We start from the raw sequence: 10,401 nt of genomic DNA on the forward strand, positions 1-10,401 counted from the left end.
CTGGTGTGCTGAGCACAGATTCTATTAAATTCGTTAGGTACTGGTGCTAGGCCCCCAACGTGGCAAGGTGTGGCTGGTGCACGTCAGTCTCTTACTAAAGGGAAAAGCTTCATGTAAGTGTACAGCTGCATGTGCAAATACTGCATTCATTTCCGGGGGAGGGGAGAGAGAGGAGAGACTGCTTAGGAGCTAGCTAGTGTGTGTTCCTCACAAGAGAACACGGCAGGTACTCCACAAGGAAACATGTCTGGGCGGCTGAAAGATGGCTGCAGTAATCAGCAGAGCTCTCTTGTCACCAAGTTTGGCTGGTGACGGTGGGAGCCACCATAAGAAAGTGCAAGGGAGTGGAGAGAGCCAGCCTCCGTTCCTAGCATGATGGAAGTGGAGCACTACGTTCATAATCATCTCAGAAATCTCATTGAGTGAGGAATCCCAATTTCGGAAGCAAGTTTTGTGTGTACCATACAAGACCCAGATTAGAATACCGGTCATTACTGATTGTTAAAACAGATTTAGCATCTTTACACTGTTCATTAGTTTCATATCTGTTAATCATCAGTTTCATATCATGAGTGCAATTTGCCTGTGGTAATATTTGCTCTTTACTTGAAAAATACTTTTTGTTTTAAGGGGGGCTGTTAAAGCTGAGGTGTCTGTTTAAACCTCCCTCCCCTATTACATAGTTTTGTGTCCATAAATAAGAGAGATGAGTGACTGAAATTAGTTAATTCTGGGATGTGATCACTTACAGTTTTCTAAAAATTGGTCTATCTTGAGCCCTATTTGTATTATGAAGGAAATTTTTCAAATAGGGGTCTTTTTGAACACTAAAGGGGACTGTTTTTCCTTAGAAACTGGTGGAATCGTTGGCCTGTGCAGTTTAGACAGGGGAGATCCTAAATACAGAACATGAACAATCATGTCTTGTCTGATTGTTGAATCAGTTTATGTTTTCCCTCTTCCCAGGTGTAATTTTCCTATTTTACATAGTTATACTTGAGCAATAAGAATATACCACTGTGTGCATTTTTAAAGCTCTGCTGTTGGAAGGCACTTTTTTGGTATCTTTCAAGGCATTCAGAGTTTGGTTTCTTCTATTTTTGTGCTTCTAAAGTGTCCTTAAAACCATTTGCATTACTTCGTTGTATCGTGCTCAGTATATCTGACTTGCGTCTTAGAGTTACAGTTTACTTACAACGCACTGGTGCTCCAACTTTATTGTTCCTGCCGTTGCTCGAACCAATTCCCAGCCTTTAGAATGAGCATATCATTAGGGCGGCACGAAGAGCGCTTTAGGTTTTTTTAAGCCTCCAAGCGCATCCTGGGTCCTGGAAATATGCGAAGCTGTTTTTGGGTTAGTAAGATCGGTTTGTTTGCCCGCTTCCCCTGCATACTTGTCCACTTGGAACAGGTACTTCAGGGGCCAGTCGGCATTTCTTCCTGGCAAATGCCAAATTGAATAACCACTATTTGCTTATGACAAAAGTCCGCTTGCAGTAATAACCTCTGGGGACTATCTCTCTCTCTGTACCAGTGGACGTCGCTAAGCAGTCCGCATCAGCAGGGCTGAAGAGACTGCCTTTCCTGTTACTCTTGGCTTCTTTTGGGAACAGTTACCAAAAACCATCCTACTTCCCAGATTTTGCTGGCGACTTCTTTATGTAGCTCTCTGCCCATTTGGGTTTTAACTAATCCTACCACAGTGCGACACTTTTACCCTCTGCCACAGTCGCTCCTGTCTGTTGGCCTTAATAAAACTGCCTGGAACGCTCTCTCTGCACCCCAGGGCAGCTGAGTTAGCTTAATTTGAACAGAATGGAGGCTGAAATTTCTGTGCAGTTGTTGCCCTTAGATGCATGTCTGTATTTAGGTCCAGAAGCCGACATTTCATTTTGCATTCCAAATTAAGGAATGATTTGAAGAGTTCCTCGGTGACAAGCAGCAGTGCTCGTAGCTGTTTTAATCACAAATGTTATCTTCGTTTCTATCATTTGCATTTCCTTGATCCAAATTTTAATGAGGCGGGGCGGAGGGTCCAAACAGCATCTTCTAAAGTGAGGTTGCTTTAGAACACGTAGTGAAAATTAGTTGTTAAAATGTTTGCGAGGCACAATACCATGTACTTTGAGACATAAATCATTGGCTTTTGATGATGCCCATTCTTCATAGAGAAGTGTTCTGATTATTTGTTCACATTACTAACAAGCATCCTGGTTTTCTAGAAAGGGATTGTAAAGTAGCGGCTTGTTCGTACAGAGTTGCTTGCCCCGCTGTTCCTTGACCTGCCTGCGTGGTTGTCCTGTATTTCGCTTAACGGGGTTCCCCTAGTTGGAGCTGCAGTTGGTTTCCTCAGTGTTGAAAATGTTTACGACTTACATGTGCTGAAGCTGAATCATCTGTCACTAAACAGCCTGCCTATCTTTTACGATCAGTAAAATAATAAGCCTCTGCCACTCTGGACCATAGAACCCAGGATTGAAAACTGGATAATACTTTTAACCAGACTTGAAAAGACTGTAGTACTAACGTAAGAGCAAAAATGGTTAAGGGTTTACCCTCCACCCACAGAGCTTGAGCTATGCATTAAAAATGCCCTCCCACACACAGATGACGCCCATCCTTACAGCTGTGTGGGGAAAGGAGACAAGTCAGGCATACCCTATGCCAAGCACAGTTGTGGGTGCCCTGCTGGGGTAGGAATCCCCCCCGTGGGTGCCTTGCTTGCCCTTCAAGAGCAAGATAAATTTCAAAATATTGTCAAAGGCTTTCACGGTCAGAGTTCATTGGTTCTTGTGGGTTATCCGGGCTGTGTAACCGTGGTCTAGGTATTTTCTTTCCTAACGTTTCGCCAGCAGCTGTGGCAGGCATCTGCCACATCTGCCTGCCACAGCTGCTGGCGAAACGTCAGGAAAGAAAATACCAAGACCACGGTTACACAGCCCGGATAACCCACAAGAACCAAGATAAATTTGCCCATGCAGGGCCTACAGATTTTGTGGCATGGAGCATTATGCTTGGATTATGTTTGTCCGTGTGTTGCCGGGACTGTTCTGTATGGGTGCAGTTGTGAACCTTGCGCAAGTAGAGAGCATGGCTTCGCCAGAAAGAAGATGGTTCTGGTTGCCTTGAGTCCGGTTGTTTTTTTAAGCGTGGAGGATGCCTTTGTGGTGCCCTTGGCAACCCAGAGCCGATAGAGGATTTCTCAGCTGTCTAGGCTGGCAGCAATCTCTTCACACAAACCGGGGGGGGGGGGGAGAGAAGAGAGATAAGAACATTTGAGAAACTCAACGACCAAATCTTTCAGCCCCAATGTGTGTGTTGTGCACTGATCTGTATGTCATGTGAGGAAAAAATGGCCTGTTACTGATGCGGTGGCACAAGCTATGTATTTGACATGTTTTTTTCCCTGTTCTACATAGGTTTTAACTGTGGGAAGGAACCTGGGCTTTGTTTTGACCGGTGTTAGTATCAGGTGGTGGTGGAGTTAACGCCTAATGGAAACGATTATGCACATGTAACGCACCAATGTTGCAACCATGGTTTTTGTCTGTGCGGCAGATTTGTGCAAAGTGCTGTAAATACATTCATGTTTACTTGCTTTACAGGAAAAAAAATTGCACATTTCCTCTTTGAGTGGGACTGCCTCCCTCGTCCTGCCCCTTGAAAGAAAGAAAGCAAAGCTCTTTTATGAGTGGTAATTTATGGTTGACGAGAGCTTTGTTATATATAGAATATTCTATAAATATGTATAAATATACTTTTTTAAGCATGGGAGAAAAATACAACATAAATTCATGACAAAGTACCTAACAGAAATCATTATACTGTGGCATATGCACAAGTCAATAAAGATGTAGTTAAATTTGCCTGGTTTTTGTTCTCACCTGGGTGATTTGCCTCCTGCAGAAAGCAACATATGCACACATGGCTGGTCTATCTTACGACAGGCTCCCTTCCGCTCCTGCTGACTCACACATGTTCACTTTGAAAACTCCCGACATGAATTGGGACACGTGAAGATGGTTCCAGCTGCTGTTTGTTGCCTGTGTGTGTGTGTGTTAAGTGCCATCAAGTTGCTTCCAACTCATGGCAACCCTATGAATCAATGTCCTCCAAAACGTCCTATTCTAACAGCCTTGCTGAGATCTTGCAAACTGAGGGCCGTGGCTTCCTTTATAGAGACAACCCATCTCTTGTTAGGTCTTCCTCTCTTCCTGCTGCTTTGTTACCTGCCTGGGGTTTAAGTTTAAAGCACAGGATACGAATGTCCTAAAACAGGCTTTGACTGAAGGAGGGATTCCTGAGTGCAGCCTCAATCTTTCTGCCCGAGCTGACAAGGGGATTGTTTCAGCAGTAGCGCAGAAATGCACCTGTGCAACGAACAGCCCTAGAACCCCCTCAGGTGTGACAGCTGAGCTGTACTTGTACAGGAGAGGGAAGGTGAAGCTGTCAAATGTATTCCCATCCTAGGTAAATGGTGATTACTTCATTTTTAGTTTCTGCTAGAAACAGTAGTGAGAAAACCACTCCCCTACAGAAATAAAGTTGTTAGAGGGAAGAGGGTAAAAAATAGTACCTGCTTGACCAAGCGGTGTAGTAATTGGGCCAGCTACAGATTTGACTTTACCATCTTTGAAGCAAGTTCTGCTGTATAGGTTGTTGATGAACAGGTTATTTCTAGAAGGGACTTTGTAGGAGGGGTTATGCAGTTTAAGAAGGACCTGGGAGGGGGGAGATAGGGTATTTTATAGTCTTTAAGGTGTACCTTGTGGAGAAGAGCTGACTAAATCAACCGCTTATCTCCACTGCAATTCTGTTTCCCACAAAGGGAAAGCTGGGGAACCGTGTAAATCAGTTGACTGCAGGGAAGCAAAAGTGAACCGGCCATTGTATGATGCAGAGGGTCACACCAGCCATGTCCCTACAAGCACTCTCAAAAGTACAGACTGATCCACTGAAGTGGGCTATTTTTGGGTAGATGGGGAAGCGAACTATTTCCAGACACATTTATGCCTTTATTATGAAGAGAATGGCTCAAACCAGCCCCCCTCCCAAATTTTTCTGTGCTCCACTGTGGGGTTAGTACAGGTCACCTCCTCCTTGGCCACTACACAGCAGTGACAATCAATGCCATGAAAGGCTCAGAGTGAACAGTCTGGCCCCAGCACACTGGGAATGAGGACAGGAAGGGCCTTTTTCTCTACTATTCCTGATGCTCAATTCACCTGGCGGAAACCTACATCTGTTCCCTCCCTTTCCCCTCTGCTTTTAAAGTTGTCGCCACCGTGTGTTGTCCTTCTGGAAGTTTATTCGTTCTTCTTTCTTTTATAGGCTTACCTGGAAAAAAAAGACATTCCTCCCCCACACCCCAAAATTCAAAGCTCAGGTATGGAACAACCTCAAGACTCTACCGGAGGGGGGTTATGGGGTGTGTGCTTTGTTTTGTTTCGTTTTTATTTAGGACTTGTAACAAGAGGGTTTTAGTACACAGCAACAGTTAATTCCAAGTACAGTTTAAAAACCTTTTAAAAATTTATGTTCCTCCCATCCACTGGAAGGTGGTTTCATGGCACACACAATAAAACAATACCGGCAACACAGCCTCCCCCAGAATCCTCCACATTTCTCACAACTGACTGGGTAAAAATGGCGTGGGCTCCAGAGCGCACCATGGCACCGGCAGCAGAGTTGCTGACCGTCAACCAGATCAGAAGGGTTGGTTTCTTTAAGGACAACTCGAGAGACAGATGGGATTGCGGAGAACTGACAGCAACCCGCCCCTCATGAGGGGCAAAAGGAGACCGGCCAATGTGTGAAAAATCGCCCCTTCTTAACAAACAGCCTCGGCAGTGAGCCCCCCCCCCCCAAAGGAAATAGATTTGTGCTCATCCCCTTTGTCAGGATTTGGAGAACATAACGGCATTATCAACAAGTACGTGATGAATAAATGAACTGCACAAACCTCTGCCTCCTAACCCTATTTAATTCCCCTGTTCAGCGCACGACTAGTCTTCGGATCCACTGTGACTGTAGTATGCTGTGTTGCTGCCTTTACCAGCCTGCCCTGAAACAGAACCAGCAGCACCCCTGCCATAACACGCACTGACTTTTTGCACTACAAAGGAAGATCAAATCAATGTATGTACGTCACACTAGCTGCAGAAGGTAAAATCCCAACACCCGTTTTGGGTATAAACAGCCACCGTTCTGAGTTCCTTGCAGATTACATTTGGGTCCTTCTTCCCAAATGCATCAAGATTGAACTTTTAAACACTGCACCCCACCCGAAGACCCCACAGCGTGCAAAGTTTCACTTCACATTTCAATACTGCAGCGGATTGCATCATCATTTGGGGAAAAGTGACTAATACTGCTCGCTGGAAAGAAATCATACCCCTTATTTATGTAATACACCAGAAAACCCCCATTGGTACCACCTAGTCACAGGTGTGTATGTTTTGTTTTTTTTACCAGCACCTGCATCCTGGTCCCCAAACACTACACCTCAAAATGGCCACATGTGATCTCACTGAGGGGCAACCCAACACCACTACGATTTAAATCAATTGCCCCACCCACCCACAGCTGAGACATTTTCAAATACTGCTGGATCGCGTCTACCCCAACCACTCTACAATGGAAGACTTGCTATGGCCACGGCAGCCACTCCCTGCTCCCCACACCAATGCGTCACAAACTAGCGCCCTAGCCTAGCCCAGCGTGTGGAAATGGAAGTGTTTTCCTCCCCGGCGTCCGCCCTAGGTCCTGTCCTGCAGAAACTTCCTTTTGCTTCAAATCCTCTTTCCCATGGGAAAACGCTTCTTTCGCACCCTCTTGCAGTCTAAGGAGCCAAAAGCGAAGCGTTACAACCCAGCCGGAAGCCGTAAAGGTTGGGGAAAATTCCTTCGAGAAAGCTTTCCTGGCTGACGATGCCTCTCCCCCAAACCGAATGGCTGAGCTCTGGAAGAAAGGAGGCCTAGCTAAGGAATTGATCCTCTAAAGAGGGTAAGGAGCGATTATTCTCTCTGCTTTTTAACTCAAGGCCTAACGCACACCCGGCTAAGTGTTTCTTATCATGTACTAAAGCAGTCACTGCCAACCTAGGAGTGCCTGTCCTCAGGCTCTGCTGCGTTAACTAGAAGGTCTGCATCTGCCTAAGGTATGCGTGCAAGAGAGGTTAGTTGCTAGACAAGGGATGTTAGTCAAAGCTCGGAACAAAAATACAAGTTAAAAAGGAGACAGTCCACTCAACTGTGTCCCTCTCAACATTCACCAAAATGAATCCTTAGAAGCACAAACCTATCAACACGCTTTTCAAGGGGGTTGGCTTCCCCCGACAAATACGCCAGCAATATTTTTCTAACGAGAATATCTTCCTTGTGCTGTACTGAAGCAAAACAAAATACACGGAGCCTTGTGACACCACAGAGGCTAATGGGTGTATTAAAATGGAAGCTTTCTTGGAATCCTGCTCCCTTCAGACGCAGGATGTGAATTTTCAAGGTGCTGATTTAGATCTCTATAAACATATGAGAGAAAAAAATGTGAAAGGGGGGGGGAGTCAAAGGCCATAGACCAGAAAAGCACGTTTCCACATCCCATTCGAAAATATACAAGATGAGCACGGTGACAGTTCACAATAGCCTGTATCCTACCAGAAGCTAAAGAAAGTTCCTCCAGTCTAAAATCAGGTTTCAAATTTTACTCAGTAGAACAGCAGGAATACATGGCAATGGCTATAAGTGCCAATAACACCGATTAACACTATATCTGTTGTGACAGTCCTTGTGCTTTCAGTTTTATCCAAAAATCTCAAACTATACATGTCCCATCTTTCATGGCCTTTTAAACCCCTCCCGCTGCTCACAATCTCTGCAAGGGGGCAGGGCGCAGCCCAAGAAAACTTGGCATTTCAGCAGATTCATCAGCCTTTAATGTATGCCGCAAGGCGCCGTTTTGTTTTTTTGCCATTGACTAACACCGCTGGCCCTACTGGAAACCAAACCGACTAGCAGCAGTTACGCCGGGCTGTGGAATATGCAGTTTGGCCCTTGAACGACCGCGAGCTGGTTAACAGATGAAGGAAGAGCAGAAAGACAGCAGCCACTTATACTAGGGTGGGGCAAAAACAGCCCTTGGAAATCATGGCAGGCAGCATGCAGGCCTGAAGAAAAGAAGGCACCAGAAACCACCTCCTTACTCTAGACTGACGGCTCTTTCCACAGATACTGAAGAACAGGTTTTTGATCTTTCACAATAAGCTACTATGGCAGTGGGGGAAAACCCACTGTGCTGTTCTTGCTCGGGGGGGGGGGGAGAGAAGAGGGCTGAAGGGAATGAAAGCTGCTTTATGAAGAAACCAACACTTCGTACTTCCGATGCTGGGCCATCAATTGAGCTCTTGTACTTTTCCCTACAAGATGCTAAAATCAAAATACTTTCGATTGATAGCGGAACTCTGCCCAGGGGAGAGGGAATACTTTTTCATTTCCAGTCTCCTGGCCCCTTCCCCTCCTTGCCCCACCCCATTTTAAAAAAGTAAACATTAAATTTAAAAAGGGAAGTTGGGTGAAATGACAACTGATAGAATAACACCCGCACTGACTTGAAACAGCATGCAGTCTATGTAACATTACATACATACAAAGTCAGATTACTTTGGGCCTCGGACATGGCATTGTCCCTAGAGACTTTCTACAGAAGTCGAATAGTACAAATTTAAAAATAAGCATAAAACTCAAAAAGGATTTTTTTTTTTTACAATATTAGTACTGTAAAACAAAAGAAGAAAGCCAGCAGGAGACAGTCGATCTGGAAATGCCCTCTGCAGCAGCTCGGCAAGAAGGCGCCCTACACCTGTAACGTGCACAGGCAAGCCACTATGGAGAGAGCTGAGCGTCTTCTCAGCCAACACCCAGCCCGCCCTGGAGGGGCACAGGCTTCAGGGTCGCCTCCCCCAGTTTTAGGAAATGTTCCCATTTTAACTAGCACAGACTAGCTCATTTTAACCCAATTCTGGGTTGGTTAGCGCTTCTTTTAAAACATGTAGGTGAGATCCCAGCAGCCTCTTCGACCCAGCTGCTTACGGGAAGAGCCTGTCCAGGTTCCGTTTATTCTGATCAGCGGAATCACGGCTCAGCTTTTCTTCCATTGCGCACGCTTGTTCTCAGAATGAAAGTGAGCTCTGGAGGGTGGGACCTTGCAAAGAGCCAGATGACTATTATTAACCTTTAGGGGCTAAAACGCCAGGTGAATGTTTGATCTGTCACATAATCTACAAATTACAGATACTGTGATGTTTCCTAGAAGATAATCAAAGAGACCAGGTCTCACGCCAGACTATGGACCTGAAGAATCCAAAGCTAAGGCAACCTATATTTTTGGTGGAGAGATGGATGCAGCAGTTGAAAAAAAGCAGTGGTCTTGGAAAGTCGACGGAAGAATGCTGGTCCCAGCACCAGACATAAAGTGCAAAAATAAAAAAGATGAACAGGAAAGTCAGACCACTGTAAGGGCAGGGGCTCGCTTCCCCAGAGCAGCAGGAGCCCATGCCTTTTCATTGTGCATCAGGCTTTTCTCTCAACTATAAGAACCCTCTGCAACTACCCTGCAGGTATACGGTATACCTGCAGGAGAAGGGAGAACAGAAGAGGGCAGTGGTCATCTACTCCGATTCATCCATCCCTTCCAAACCAATGCTCTCAAGGCACCGGCGTGCCATCAGTTTGACCTGCCATCATTTGTGGTCTTCACTGGTCTCTCTCTTCCCACAAACAGCCTTCTGCAAACGCCGGAGAACTCCGGAGAGGAAAAGAGAAAAGGGCCCGTGCGTCTCTTGTACCGCACTACCCTCTGCAGCCAGTGGAATCAGTGCAGCTTTTCCAGACCGCCTCCGCCTGTTTCAAATCTCGGAGCAACAGGAGAAACCTCCACCCCCACCTCAGAAGAGGGGAAGAGGGATGCCATGTTGTGCCGGGCTTTGGAGTGGGGATCCGCCTTCTCCCCCCTCGAGGGGATTTGTGGAGGTCTGTGCTTGTATGCAAGTTGGCGAGAATCTAAGTATTGGGTGCGCACAACACCTGCCCCCAATCACCACCGCCTAAAATATGGAAGCAGACACATAAGCATCTCTGTCTGCCCATCCATATTTGCGGCACACAAACTACCTACAGATGTCTGTGCGCAGGTGTTTCTCTGACATTCTATGCGCTGTGTGTACCACTACTGCTTGAGCCAGAACCCATGCGCCCTGCCACATGCAGACCTGTGGTGTCAACCAGTTCTTAAGAGAGGGCCCCGCCAAGTACGACCAGCACTCCTCCAAACAACCCGGTCAGGAAAGCAATCCTATCCTTCACAGAAGTACAATGGAGCCTTAAGCATCCTCATCTGTAACCTTTG

The sequence above is a fragment of the Euleptes europaea genome, chromosome 15 (assembly GCF_029931775.1).
Source record: "Euleptes europaea isolate rEulEur1 chromosome 15, rEulEur1.hap1, whole genome shotgun sequence".
NCBI classification, from domain to species: domain Eukaryota; kingdom Metazoa; phylum Chordata; class Lepidosauria; order Squamata; family Sphaerodactylidae; genus Euleptes; species Euleptes europaea.